The sequence below is a fragment of the Hibiscus syriacus genome, unplaced genomic scaffold, assembly GCF_006381635.1.
Source record: "Hibiscus syriacus cultivar Baekdansim isolate YM2019G1 unplaced genomic scaffold, ASM638163v2 tig00111358_pilon, whole genome shotgun sequence".
Lineage (NCBI taxonomy): Eukaryota > Viridiplantae > Streptophyta > Magnoliopsida > Malvales > Malvaceae > Hibiscus > Hibiscus syriacus.
The window spans coordinates 768744-784930 of NW_024063070.1; positions in this window are offsets into that span (position 1 = coordinate 768744).

The following is a 16187-nucleotide window of genomic DNA, read 5'->3' on the forward strand; positions in this document are numbered from 1 at the left end:
TGATGATGTATATGGGGAACCCATTTTTGAAGATATTGCAACTGGTGAAGCCTCAAATGTGAAAGAAGATGATAGGGATGATAAGGAATACATGGGTGCTGATAGTGGAGAAGACATAGATTACATTCATTTATCAGATGTTGGAAGTTATGAAAGTGGGGAAGATGCAAAAGTTGTTTGCAAGAAAGGTAACAAAGTATTTTATGAGTATTCTAATCCAATCCCTAATTTAGCTATAGGTTTTATTTTTTCTAGCACAAGACAATTGAAAGATGCCTTAGCTAACTATGCTATGTTAAAAAGGTTTGATTATAAGCTTGTGAGAAATGAGAGTGACAAGGTAAGTACAAAATGTAAGGTTGAAGGTTGTAAGTGGGAGATTTATGCCTCTGTTGACAACAATGATGGGTTCTTTAAGGTTAAAAAACTGATTAGCCATGATTGTTCAATAACATTCAAAAATTCAAAGGCAGCAGCAACAGAACATCCACCATCACCAAATATAAGTTACATCTTTTTAACACGCTGCTAGTTATTATCTATTAATTGTGTTACATGTTCTCTACATTTGTTTACTGAAATTGGTTCTAGGTTAATTATGTACTAAAATTTTCTTACATGTTCTCTACATTTGTTTACTGAAATTGGTTCTAGGTTAATTGTGTACTGAAATTTTCTTACATGTTCTCTACATTTCAATTTCAGGGTGAAAACAACATCTCTCCACCTACTATGCCTTCCACAATCAAGCAATATGTTCCAGCATCAACTACTAGCCAAAATGATAAGGGTAAAAAAAAACATCTGAAGTACAACATACACTACCAAAGAGGAAGTGTACTACTAAACACCAACCTCAACAGGCAGCAACACAAAAGGCAGATGAAAAGCCTACAAGGCCAAAGATGTTGTAGAAGAGGAAACAACCATGGAAGTAGATACATTGTCTATTTGCATTTTTTTTTGTTAAAATCTATTGAAGGAGATAGTAAATGAATTGTTATTGAACTTCCCTATCTCAGTTTTGGGCAACTTTACTTTATGAGGCAGTCATAACTATATGTATTCTGTTAATCAACTTCTCATACTTATGTAACTGTTTTTAAATCTTGAATCCAAATTTGGTCACCTTTATATTTTTTGTTCAATCATTAATGAACATTTCATAAACTCCTTTCATACTGTAAATAACATTTCATAAATAAAACAAGTACATCAAGAATTACAACTAAAACAAGCTTCAAGAAAATAAGTTTGATAGGGGAGGAAGGGACTGTTTGATACCCAAAATGCTCAACTGAAAAGAAAAAAAAAATCAGAATACCCAAATAGATGAAAAGAACCCAAGACTCATTTAAAATAAACGAAGAATCATGAAAATACCCAAAATAAAACTCAAACGAAATCGAAAAAAACACTTGTACCTGAAATTTCATAAACACATTGCAAGATAGGGGAAGAAGGGACAGTTTGATACCCAAAATACTCAAATGAAACTTTGATGATTCCAAATTGGGGGAAAATCCAAAATGAAAGACGTTGATTTTTTCAAGGGAGTTCGTTGCAAAATAGGGGAATAAGAGAATGTTTTATCCACGTGGAAAATAAAGGAGTAATTTTTAAAAAAATTTAAAAAACTACTTTTTCACCACGTGTCATTCTGTTAATGGTCACATGGAGCCACATCATCCTCCGTGATGGAAAAGAGAGAAATCGTTAATGATAGAAAACACCATGTATGCAATCGCGAGTTTTTAAACTTTATGTATGAAATCGAGAATTTGGTATAGTTCATGTATGAATGGGCCATTTAACCCTTTAAGAATTTACTAAGACGAAAATACTACTTTAAAGAACGAGCTGAGAAAAAATAATATAGTATAGTGATGGATATAGAAATATTTTTTTAGAATGAGTATATATATTAATAACATCAATTTTTGTGTGGAATGAACACAAATAAAATTTTAGAATAAATAACATCGATAAAATAAATAATTGTAAAAATATTCAATTTTCAAATGTCCATAGTAGACACAATTACATTTGCCACTTATTTATCATATAAATTGATAGAAATGTATATTTTAAAAGAAAATCTAAACTTAACATTTTTGTAAGTTTTATCTCACAACTTACATTATATTTAAAATTTAAACTTAACATTTTTTATTCTTATTTCTAAGGACAGAGTCAGAACTTAATCTAATCTTAACAGAGATCGAATTTTTTTAACAGTTTTAAATTTTATATATAATTTTATTTTTATTATTTATTTATTTAAAAAAATATAAATGATAACATCAAATATGCATATTATTTCTATCATTTCTATGAAATAACAAATAAAAAATTAGAAATAAAATTAAAGTAAATAACAAAAAATATATGATTTTAAAAGGTGTCAAAGACATAACTATCATATAATCATAATAAAACACATCACTCTTTCAAATCTCGAAATGCATCCATGAGTGATATTATACTAAATATACTAAAATTAAATATAAGATCAAACAACTCTAATTCATAAATATAATATTACTTAATTACTTTTCATTAAATGCCCGACAACCATAGTAGAAGGGACTTACTTTGTTGTGGAGTTGATGGTTCTATCACAATATTTTATTGTAAGTTTATGTTATATTCTTTATAAACTTGTTATGAAGATTATTGCCAACATGTTTAAACTAATTTTTTTAAGATCATAGCGCCAAATCAAGCAAGTTTTATTGTAGGTTGCAACATTACATATAATATTTTAGTAGCTCAGGAGGTTATCTATTCAACGAGGAAAAATAAAGGGAGTGTTCATTGGATGGCAGTGAAAGTAGATCTCGAAAAAGCATATGATCGAGTTGGATGGGATTTCATCTCCAATTCTTTAGTGGACATGGGATGTTCAGATAACGTTCACCGCATTATCATGGACTCAATCTCCTCGTCTACCATACAAATTTTGTGGAGCAGAGCCATTTCAGATGATTTTAAACCCTTTAAAGGAATTTGTTAGGGATACCTCTTATCTCCTTATCCTTTCTTCCTTTTTATGGAGAGACTGTGCCACGCCATTAAATATGTTGTGGAACTTAGTCTTTGGGAGCTAATGATCTATCACGTGGTGGTCCCCCCTCTCTCATCTATTTTTTGTTGACGACTTGGATTTTTTTATATATACACCAGAGTCCATGATGATGACAACGCTTGCTTCTTTGGACTAATTTTTCTACTTGAACTTATTAGAATAATAAAGTCTCGAAGATTCAAAGCATATCTATTTTGTAAGCATAATGTGAATGAATCATTAAAAAGGTTCTCTTTCAGATTCGAGGTCGAATCTTTTTGAAGGGGGATGATGATACATGCATCACAAAGCTCACGGCAAATGAAGATGGACTAACGCTTTCAATTGATCCACACGACCAAGCCTTGGAAAAGAAGAGCATCAGAGCAGCTGATTTGCGATTGCTTTTAAATGGGATCCTGATATTATATGGTCTACATGTCTTTTTGGAGTTAAGATTGGTTGTCTCTTACTATCCAACGCTTTTTTAATCATATCAATATGATATCGAGAACTCAAGATATGGCCATTTTAGTGAAGACAACGTGAACAAAAATTCTTATACAGGATTTTTGTAATTAAGTAATAATTTTCCTTTTTTTCATCTCAGGAATAGTTTAATTTAAGGTTAAAAGGTATTTTGCATGTAACGACAAAACCTTAGCAGCCCCTATCTTATTCTCCAAACCACCATATTCTAGAAGCTCGATCTGGACCATTTATCACATCCAACAGCTAAGGATTAAGTCATGCATTCAAATTCCTAGTTTCCATCTCCACCATCGGATCAAGCACAGGGACAAAATTGATGTTGAAGATAGTATTTTATTATTATTTTATTCATCATTCATGTTCCTACAAGGACTCCTCAAACACTATATAAAGGAGGCCCTCACCCTCATTGTAATCACCAATTCCTTTCTTTTATTCAATACAACGAGAGTTCATTTTTACAAGAGTTGATTGTCTTGTGCCTTCGAAGCATCTTCTTCTTTTAATTTTTTTGAGTTTTTGAGAGAGAGAGATCTTCACACTCTTGTTTCCCAAAGTTGTATTATCGAGTGTGCATTTTCATTATGACTAGGAGGGTTTGATAGGACATATCCATCTATTTTCTATCTTCCATCATCATCTTCTTCTATCTCTATCACCACACCACCTTCACCAAACAAACCCTAGGGTTTGCGTCAACTACATACTACCGGGGGTAAATTTCAATTCAATTTTCCCATCAATCCACCCATCCGATCTTAATTCCGTTTTCACCATCTCGATCCTTGATTCATCATCTTTTCAACGAGTATTCATTCATAAAAATCCAAAAACCCTAACTTTAGATGCATATCTTAAAAGGGAAGATAGGTTGGTTCTTTTATTATATGTTTCGTCTTTTGATTCAACTCTCTTACCCTTGTTTTTTCTTGTCTTGATTTCTTCTCAATCTTCTTACCACTGTTTTTATTGTCTTTAATTTTGTTCTTATCTATTTTCCAGCATCCAAAGTTCTTCAATACCCTAATCTTACTATCAACCCTAATTTACCTATTCAAAGCTTTTTATTTCTTAATCGAGTCTAGAGCTTTTTTAGGTTTGTTTCCTCGACGATAGCAACATTCACATCATCTGCTGCCACTTCTCTATCATTTTTATAGGGCAAACCTTAATCAAGCGAACCTCGTTGGAGATATGCTAGACTAATTCAGTAGATTCTCGAGCCATAAAGTGAACTCGAATAAAACTAGAGTCTACTTCTCTGACAATATTGAGGAGGAAAAATATAACAAAATATGTTTGTCTCTTGGTTTTCAGCAGTCCATCGATCTAAGGAATTATTTGTGCATTCCCCTTCATAAAAGAGTTACCAAGAGTACTTTTCAATTCCTGATAGACAAAGTTCGGAACAAGCTTAATGGTTGGGTTACAACCAAATTATTCATTTCTAGCCATGTGACTTTAGCTAGATCAAGTCTCCTAGCAATCATGAACTACTTCATGCAAACTATTACGATCCCTAAAGGGATTTGTGACCAAATCGAGCAAATAGCTTTTCGTTTTATATGGGGTGGCACACATAATGCTATGAAATCTTTTTTGGTTAATTGGGGTATTTGTTGTCAACCTACTATGCACTGTGGGTTGGGAATTCACCCTTTAAGACCTCAAAATGAGGTATTTCTAATTAAATTAGGCTACAATTTTCTCATGTGTCTAAATGATTTGTGGGCGCAAGTCCTTCAATCCAAATATAATACTTTCTCCGCCCCATAAAAGATGTTCCTTATTGACTTTTAAAAAGTCCAAAATTTTAAACTTTGACCTTGATTATTTTAAATATTTTAAAATAATTTAATTTTATAAAATACATATTTAAAAACTACTTGATTGAAGGTTTTTAAATATTTTTATCAATAATAAATTTTAAATAATTATTAGTAAAAAACATTTAAAAAAATTGACCAAAAAAGCAATAATGAACATCTCTTATGGGACAGAGGGAGTATTAAAGAAGTGATGCCCTTGCACATCAACACCAAGAATGGTTCATTTGTTTAGAAGTCCCTTGCTCGAGTGTAGAAGCATATTCACGATAACGTTTGTTGGTTGATAAGAGAAGGGAAAATTATTAACTTTTGGACGGACTTCTGGATGCCAAACATTAATCCTCTTATGGAATATATCAATCCCAATCGTACTTTAATCCCAGGAGGTTGTCTATGACTATGCAACCAATGAGGGACAGTGGAATTTAAACAAATTATGCCATGTTTTGTATGAATCCATGGTCCACTGCATCCTTGGAATTCCTCCGCCTTGCGATAACATCGGTCATGGTCAACCAATTTGGAAATGGGAACAATCTGGCAGGTGCACGTTGATGAAAACTTTTCGAATAGTTCAGTTGTTAGTGTGACACTAGGCTAGTTAGCTCAACTTTTGGAATTTGTTTCCTTACGTAGGTTAATCGAGGAGCAGCCAGAGAACCTTTTTTGCCAAAATCAGATCAGACTACTGCAGAGTACTTCTCTAGTTCATCTTTAAAGGGCATGTATATTTGTAAACCCCGTTTTGTATATTTGAGTTGTAACTTATTTTAAACAACGATCTAAATAAATTAAATTACTATTATTTTTGGGAGCTCCTGATTGTAAACTATATTATTTAAATTATGGTTTATTTATCTTAACATGAGTATTTACGATTAACCATTTCAAATTAAAAAATTTAAGAAAAATTTTAGTTAGCCACTCTAGTAGTTCTATGTGGCATTAAGATAGGTCAACTATATGTCATACGGGTCTAGAGTGTTACATTTAATGGTATCAGAGCATCATATTTAGATGTTCCTAGGGCCCGCGTGTCGCAATCAGTAAAAGTTTATGAATATACATGCATATAAGGATATTAAGAGTACTTCTGCTTTTGAAATAGTGATAGTAACTTCTTGTATTATTTTAACTTCATATATTAGTCATGAATGAAAGCTCATGTCATAGACACGAGAGTAGAGCTTCCATTGCCGGTGATTTCGATGGTGAGTTTGTCCTTGAGACCAATTTTGGGAGCCCAGTGATGCGGGAGTCAAGGATGTGACTTTCTTTAGAGAGATGAATGCCACCATGAGGCATATAGCTAGAGCCCTTGGATGCCAGCTACCCAACCTACCCAGTAAACTTTACCAGCCCCACCTATCATAGCATCGCAGGAGACCCCTATTAAGAGGATCTATAGGTATCAAACCACAAAATTTTTTAGATTAGGAGATAATGACCCTGTAGCATCTGATTAGTGGCTTAAAGAAACCATTAGGGCCTTTCATTAGCTACACCTCAGTCATAAGGGTATGCTTGAGTGTGTCATCTCCCTACTGAAAGGTGACACAATAGAGTGGTGGGAGGCAGTTGAGATGTCTATGGAGCCCGAACGACCTACCTGGGATCACTTCTTAGAGGAGTTTTGCCAAAAGTATATATGAGAGGCTCACATGGAAAATCTTAGAGATCAGTTTTTGTAGTTGACATAAGAGGACTATTCTGTGTTTGTGTATGAGGTGGAGTTCCTTCGACTTAGTAGGTATGCACTAGGGTTAGTGTACTTGGAGCATTTTTGCTATAGGAAATTTAGGGAAGACCTCTGCCAGTATATCCTCACCCATCTATCCGCCAATCCAGCCAGAGTTTTTATCGAGTTAGTTTGCTATGCAAAGGCTTTAGAGAGGGTTTTGGGGAGAGGAGTTACAGTGACGAGTGCTACTTCCAGACAGGTTAGGGGAGCAGTAGAGCTATTTGTACCTTCTCAGTCATCTAAGAGGGTGTGAACTCTCAGGGTTCTTAGAGAGCCTTGTCAGGCCATTCTAGTAGACTTGTGCATCAGGCGAACAAATGAAGTGGTAGGTTTGATCAACAGATGATGCCATTTATTATCACATCAGTAGTGAGTTATGGGGGCTCATCAAGGGCACAATCTGAGCCTAATTGTTCAATTTATGTTCGGAGACATACATATGTTTACCATAAGGGGTCTAAAGATTATTATCGTTATGGTTCCTTAAACCACTTTATCAAAGATTTCACAGAGGCACAGACGATGGCATCAACTTCAACTCAGAGATCAGAACTATCAGTTCAGAGGGTAGTGGACCCTAGAGAGGTGAGAATTCTGTGTCGGGCCAGACAGGAAGGGGTGCAGGCCGATCTGGGGTAAATGTTGAGCCAAGATTTTTCGCTCGTCAGTATGCAGTCTGAGCCCAGGAGGATTACGACAGCGCTGATATAATTTTAGGTACCTTTACTGTGTTTTCTCTTCTAGTTAATACATTAATCGACTCATGATCTACCCATTCCTATATGTTTTATGACCTAGTTCGAGAGATAAATATCCTAGCTGAAAATCTCATAATAGGTGTTAGAGTGTCTAGCCCTTTAGGATTAGTTGTCCTTGTGGACAAGGTCCATCGTATATGTTCGGCTAAAATTCAAGGTGAAACTTTCCCCGTTGATCTTATTGAGCTGTCTTTTAAAGAGTTTGGCCTAATTTTGGGTATAGACTGGTTGTCGAAGCCCGATGTTAACTTGAGGTGTAAGCTTCAATGGCTTAAACTCAGGAAAAATAATAAGACTAGAATCGTGATGTTTGGCAAAAAGCACAAGGGTGCAAGGGTTGTGTCGGCTCTTAGGGCACAAAGGATGTTGGAGCAGGGTATGAAGCCTTCTTGGCTCATATAGTCAACACCAGAGTTGCAGTTCCGATATTAGAGGATATTCGAACTGTTAGAGACTTTTCAGATGTCTTTTCAGGGGAGGTTCCAGATTTACCGCCAGATCAAGAAGTAGAGTTTGCTATAGAGGTAAAGTCAGGTTCCGCTCTGGTGTCCATTGCTCCTTACCAATTAGAACCGATGAAACTAAAAGAGTTGAAGATTTAAATTTAAGAGTTGCTAGAGAAAGGGTTCATCTAGCCAAGTATTTCTCCTTGAGAAGTTCCTATTCTTTTAGTTAAGAAGAAGAACAAGTCGATGAGTTTGTGCATCTATTACTGTCAGTTGAACAAGTTGACCTTCAAGAATCGTTATCCCTTACCAAGAATCGATGACCTCTTTGACCAACTCAAGGGAGTGTGTGTCTTCTCCAAGATAGACATGAGATCCGGGTACTACCAGTAAAAGGTTAAAGAAGTGGATATAGCGAAGATGACATTTAGAACAAGATATGATCATTATTAGTTCCTTGTAATGTTGTTTGGACTCAGTAATGCCCCGACGACATTCATGGACCTCGTGAACTGAGTTTTCCACCCGTACTTGGATCAGTTCGTGGTGGTATTCATTGACGATATTTTGGTATATTCATGATCAAAGGATGAGCACGACCAAAACCTCGTATAGTTCTTCATACCCTTCTAGAATGAAAAATTTTTGCTATGTTTGTGAAGTGCGAGTTATGGTTATCTGAGGTTTCATTCTTTAGGCATGTAGTGGTAGCAGATGGCTTTCAAGTTGATCATCAGAAAATTCGAGTGGTACTTGAGTGGGAGCTGCCCAAGAGCGTAATCGAGGTGCGTAGTTTCTTAGGTCTCGTGGGCTATTATCGTCATTTCAAAAAAGGTTTTTTTGATGATAGCAGCCTCGATGACTAAGTTACTTCAGAAAGGAGTACCTTTTGTATGGGGTCAAAAACAACAAGGTGGTTTCGAGCAGTTCAAAACTTTTTGACCCAAGCCCCAGTCTTAACCCAACCTGAGTCGAGAAAAGAGTTCACCGTGTATAGCGATGTTTCACTAAACATCTTAAGATACGTTCTGATGCAATAGGGTAAGGTGGTAGCTTATGTATCCTGTTAGCTTATGCAGTCATAGTCTTCGCACTCAAGATCTGGAGGCACTATTTGTTTGGGGAAAGTGTCACATCTTCACTGACCACAAGAGTTTAAAGTATCTGCTTACTCAGAAAGAGTTAAATTTGAGGCATCGTAGATGGGTTGAGCTGTTAAAGGACTATGACTGTGTTATTGATTACCACCTGGGAAAAGCGAACGTTATAGTAGATGCACTGCACCGAAAGTTGATGTCAGAGCTGAAATCCTTGTTAGCACGCCTGAGTATATCTAGTGATGGGGGTTTATTAACCGAGCTCTGAGTAAAACCTGAGTTAGTGAATGTAGTTAAGAGACTATAAAGCTCTAACAATCATTTAAGGGCACGGGAGGAGCAAGTCCACCGAAGTAAGGCCCCAAGGTCTAAGTCACGAGAGGGAGACATGTTGTATTTTAGGGGTCATCTTTGTGTGCCCAAGGACAATAAGTTACGTAACAAGATCCTCCATGAAGCCCATTGTAGTCTTCTTTCTTTTTATCCTAGTAGCAGTAAGATGTACCAAGAGCTTCGACCATTGTACTTTTGGTTGAGGATAAAGAGAGAAGTGTCTGAGTTTGTTTCATAACGTCTAGTGTCACAGTAAGTTAAGGAGGAACATCATGTTCCCTCGAGGTTACTCCAGTTGATTCAGATACCGCAGTGGAAGTGGGACAGAGTAACTATAGATTTTGTGACTAGGTTACCGATAACGAGATGCAAGCATGATATAGTTTTGGTAATAGTGAATCGGTTGACCAATTCCGCTCACTTCTTATCGGTTAGAATGGACTTCACCTTAGAGATGCTAGTGCAACTCTACATTCGCGAGATAGTGAGATTGCATGGAGTCCTGAATTCGATCATATCATAAAGAGACCCTAGATTTGCTTCTCGATTTTGAGAAGCTCTTCATGTTTCCCTAGGTACCAAACTTCATTTTAGCACCGCGTATCACCCTCAGATAGACGGTAAGTCAGAGCGCGTTATTCAAATTCTTGAGGATATGCTTAGGTGTATTGTTATGGATCTTGAGGGTAGTTGGGAAGATCACATGCCTTTAGTGGAGTTCGCATACAATAATAGTTATCAATCGAGCATCCAGATAACCCATACAAAGCTTTGTATGGGTGCAAGTGTAGAGCTCCTCTTTACTGGACCGAGCTTAGTGAAGGGAAGATAGTAGGACTAGATATAATCAGAGAAATTGAGAAAAAAGTCAGAATGATTCAGAGTAGACTAAAAAAAGCATCGGATGGGCAGAGATTGTATGCATATTTGAAATGTAAGGACATTGAGTTTTTTTTGGGCAACAAGGTATTCCTTAAGGTGTCTACATGGAAGAAGGCACTTTGGTTTGAACGCAAAGGAAAGTTGAACTCGCGTTTCATAGATCCCTATGAGGTGCTTAAGAGAATCATACCAGTAGCTTATCGTTTAGCTTTATCCCCTGAGTTGGAACGCATTCATAATGTGTTATATGTGTCCATGCTTTGAAGATATCGTTTTGACCCATCTCATATCCTATAATTAGAACAAGTTGAGTTGAGCCCTGACATGACTTATGAGGAGGAGCCGATCATAATTCTATCCAAAGAAGTGAAGGACCTGAGGAACAAGAGGATTCCCTAAGTAAAAATACTTTGGAGGAATCATGGGTTCAAGAAAGCTACTTGGGAAACCGAGGAACACATGAATCTTAAGTATCCACATTTTTTCTATCCAAGTAAATTTCGAGAACAAAATTTCTTATTAGGAGAAGAGAGTTGTAACGACCTGAATTTTGAGTTAGTATTTCGAGTCAACCTAAGACCTAAAGTTGAGCCAGAAAGACTTTACAAAATAGTTGAATCGAGTCTAGGGTTAGTAGGCTTGGGTTGGGCCCAAGAGTTTTTATGTGTAGTGATGAGTAATTTTTTTTTGAAATAGAAATTAGTTGGGTTTGTCCCAAGACTTATGCATTTGTTTGACACTCAGGAAACATTAAGGATACCTGAGTTACTCATTTGTATGATGATTGTCTAATATGTATGTGTGAGAAATATCCATATATATTCATATTAGTGCTAAGACACTTTAGTTATATGACGATACTGCCACAATACTTCGTAACTCCAAATTACCCTGTGATTTATGTTTGGTGCATTTTTTCGCTCATGACTATACTAGCTAGCATATTCATTAGGTGAATACATGTAGTATAATAGAGATATTTGAGTGGCATTGTGTAACGACTCAAATTCTGGGTTAGTAGTTCGGGTCAACCCGAGACCCAAAGTTGAACCCAAAGCACTTTATAAAATAGTTGAACTGAGTTTAGGGTTAGTGGGTTTAGGTTAGGCCCAAGAGTTTTTATATACGGTGATGAATATTTCTTTGAAATAGAAAGTAAATGGGATAAAAGACGAAATTTCCCCTTGTTCTTTTGAAAGTTGAAAACCCCCCTTATATTATGATTTTTACGTGAACTACCCCTTTACTTAGCTCACCAAATACTCTTCCCATCTCCTCATCTTTCTCTCTTCTTCTTCCATCTTAAAGTGAGAAGCTTAAAGAAATTCAAGCTTGGTTGAGTTAATATAAGGTAAGATTATTAATCCTCATCCTTCTAGCTTTATTTTGAGCTTTATTTCACAAGGTTTTAACCATAGAGCCAAAAATAGGCATTGGGAGGTTCATCGAAATTAATGGATTCTAGCTTATTTTAGGGGGATGTGAGTTATAGGGATTGTGTTTATATCGTAATAAACACCTAGTTGAATTAATATCCCATTTTCTACCTTGTTTAGTGAAAGAGGTAGGAGAGAGTTCCAAAGCAAGAGGGAAAGAAAAAGAAAAGTGTTTCCTAGTTGATTTGGGAGGGGCTTTAGCAACAAAGGGAATTAGGTAACACATTCATAGCTCTTCTATACCGTTAGTGAGTCATTAGAATTGTAAGATAACTTAATGGTTAAGTTAAAAGCATGTTGTGCATGATCATGGTAGAATTCATGTTTTGATGTTTAAGCATGTTATAAAGCCTTCTATATTAACCTTTTTCATCATACAAAACATGAATAATGATTGGGGAACTCACTAAGGTATTTAGGTTAGAAGAATAGGATTTTCATGATTGTTTTGTGCACTATGCAACATGGGTCTTGATACTGGAGGGCCATTATCGAGATTTTTCTTCATTTCTGGACAAATTCATGAATTTCTGGGTAGTGGTATCGATACTCATTCAAGAGTATCGATACCGGGGTCACGGTCTCAAGACTCCCAGGCATGATATCGAGACCCATTTTCCAGTAGCCTTTTTAGTTTCGGTACTTTCATAGAGTATCGAAACTAAGTCAAGGGTACCGATTCAAGAGTATCGATACCGGGGTCACGGTCTCAAGACTCCCAGGCATGATATCGAGACCCATTTTCCAGTAGCCTTTTTAGTTTCGGTACTTTCATAGAGTATCGAAACTAAGTCAAGGGTATCGATACTGAAGGGTCAATATCGATACCAACAGTCTGTTTTGGGCAAAAAGGTCCAATTTTAAGGGATTAGACTTAAGGTACCCCAACACTTTTGTATATCAGCAAATAAGACTACAAGTGAGAACATTAATGATGGTTAATTACAGTTAGAAACAAGATAAATTACGAACATAAAACTAACATTGATTGATGCTTGGGAAACGATTAGGACACCCGAGTTCCTTTAGTAAAATTATGAAGTCGAAGCATAGAATAAGTCATGATATCCTTAGGTAGTGCGCGAGGCACTTTAAATTGACTAACTAGGGCCGAGGCACAGCACTCGCAAGGGGTGGGTTAGTCGACGGTGTTGTGTCCGATGTAGAGATTTCGGGCCTCATCCTCGGTAGACTAGAGGGGTGCGTGAGCTCCGAGATGCATAACCCTCAGCTGTACTATGATGTTTACCATAGAGTAGAGAGTACAATATACGAGTATACTCACTATTTCAGTATTATCAGTTAGCTTGAGCATGGAATTAATACTTTTAGTATAGTTTAGTTGTTAGTATGGCATTGGACTAGTTAGCTCAGTGTTTGGAATTTGTTTCCTCAAGCCGGTTAGTCGAGGAGCAGTAAGAGGACGTAGTTTTCAATTTCACAGCACGACATTGGGAAAAGACTACCACTACCACCAGGCTTAGAACAAACTCTATCTTGACAAGCCATCCACTGCTAACCAAGCAGCCATTCGACTATAATTTCTCTCAACCAGAGAGAACTTGATTATCCCAACGCGTTTTGACAACGAAACGATCTCCAAACATGCTGGCCGTAACTACCACGGGCGATGAAGCGGATTCTCGATCCAATTTAGTACCAACTTAGAATCAGTCTCCACTATCAACTTTTCCAACCCCACACGACCAAGCTGGCTGATGAAGTTAGGACCTTTGTGATTATGAGGTGGAAAATATATTATAGCACATTTCCATGTTCCCATTACTCCTATAGGATCAATAGGTGCTGTTCATATGCTGTCAGAATTCGAAGCCAATAGTTCATATGCTGAAATTCCATTTTCTTCCAAAATAGGATGATAATTCCAACTTACATACAGCTTGGCTAAGTTCAAAATATAAATCTTCCCGAATGTTGTAAAGCTACAGCAAACCTCTTCAACCAAAGCTACAGCCCCGCTCAGAATTAGCATCTCCTAGAAAAACATGTAACAAAATAATAACGCAGCTTGCTCTTCAAAAACGACGGATTTGATGCGAATCCAAAAAACAACAGCCAAAATGCAAAGCCCCAAACCAGAAAAGACTTTGCTCCAAGTAAAGGAAGATGATGCTTCAACCATAATAAAACACCATAGGCCATTTCAAGAATTGAAATACAGGTCCAAGACATCACGCTTTGAAACAGTACAGCACGATGTTGATAAGAGATGCTTCAACCATAATAACACACCATAGGCCATTTCAAGAAGTGAAATACAGGTCCAAGACATCACGCTTTGAAACAGTACATCACGATGTTGATAAGAGATGCTTCAACCATAATAAAACACCATAGGCCATTTCAAGAAGTGAAATACAGGTCCAAGAGGGATAGTGAACGGATTCTTCATCAAAGTTTCAAGATGAAAGATCTTGGATATCTCAAGTTCTTATTGGGTATTGAAATTGCAAGGTCAAAAGAGGAAATAGTATTGAGTCAACAAAAATATGCTTTGGAACTCATCTTAGATTCGAGGCTAGGGGGAGCACAATGCGTCTCGACTCCTCTTGAGTAAAATCAAAGACATACGTCGCATGAGTATGATGAACATATGAAGGAGTCTCAAGCAGGAGAGTTGATGACAGATTGTACCAAAAGTTGATTGGCAGGCTTCTCTATTTGACACATACGCAGCCAAATATCACGTATGCAATGCAGCTTCTAGCCAGTTAATGCAAGCTCCAAAGAAGGATCATTAATATAATGCACTACGCGTAGTGCATTATATTAAGGACATCCAGGGAAAGGTATTATGTTATTAAATAGTAAACCTCGATTAAGTGCATTTTGTGATTCGAATTGGACAACATGTCCCATGATAAGGAGATCAGTCACGGGATATTGCATCAAGTTGGGTGACTCACTTGATTGTTGGAAGTCAAAAGGAACAAGGTATTGTTTCTCGGCCATTGGCTGAAGCAAAGTATAGAGGCATAACATCAACGGTGGCTGAGTTAGTATGGATGAGAGAACTAGTTGAGGAATTGGGAGCAGTGCTATATTATGATAGTCAGGCAACATTGCAAATAGCGACAAATCGAATTTATCCCGAAAGCACTAAACACAGAGAGATAGATTGTCACTTTATACAAAAAAATTCAAAAGAGTGTTGTGTGTACTAAACATATGTCCACTAAAGAACAACAGGCTGATATATATATATATATATATATATATATATATATATATATATATATATATATATCATTCTCCAACTTGAAGGGAGTGTTGAAAGGGTTAGTTAATTAGTCTTTTAGTTTGTTACAAGGACTGTTAGATGGTTAATTATTGTATGAAAGAGTTGATGAGTTTTGTAAAAGGAAGAGACGATATATAGAATATACAATTTATACTTCCAGAAATTATCATTTCTCTTTATACTACAGTTCGTTACTAAGCTGTGAAAATATGATTCTCTCATCACTCAATTCTCGACAGAAATACACTTCAGGATGGATAAAATTTCATCACTAGAAGCATATATACTTGTTATATATATATTCTAGTAGCCAAGAAACGAGTTTCTGAAACTCAGCCATGGCAAAGATGACTCAGTAGTCGACTCCATCAAGCTCAAAACGCTGCCTGACATTGGAAATAAAGGTGGCGGCCATGGAATCCACGTTTTGGTCACCGCGACCCCATGTCTCATTCGCAAAGCCGTTGTGATCGTCGTAGAAGCTAGGTGGCTTAAAGTAAGACACTGCCTCATGTTTATTGAAACCAGTCGGCTGCTTGGACACCGTTGGGATCGTCGAATAGTTTAGCTTTGCCATGTTCTGGTCGGTGTTGGAGATTGTCGAGGGTGAGACCTTCCGGCTAGCGCTGCTAGCCTTAGTGACCAGCCGAGAGAATGGATTGGGTAATTTTCTTTTGAACAAGCCTTTCTTCTTCTGAGTGGTCTCCATTAAAGTATTATCTATAGGAAAGAGCTTGAGCTCGATGAAGAAGAAGAAGCCGAGGAAATTATGGTTTTTGGGGTGGGTTGTGTCTAACGATGGCCACACTCTCCCCTTTATATATACTCATAGTGTGAAAACACA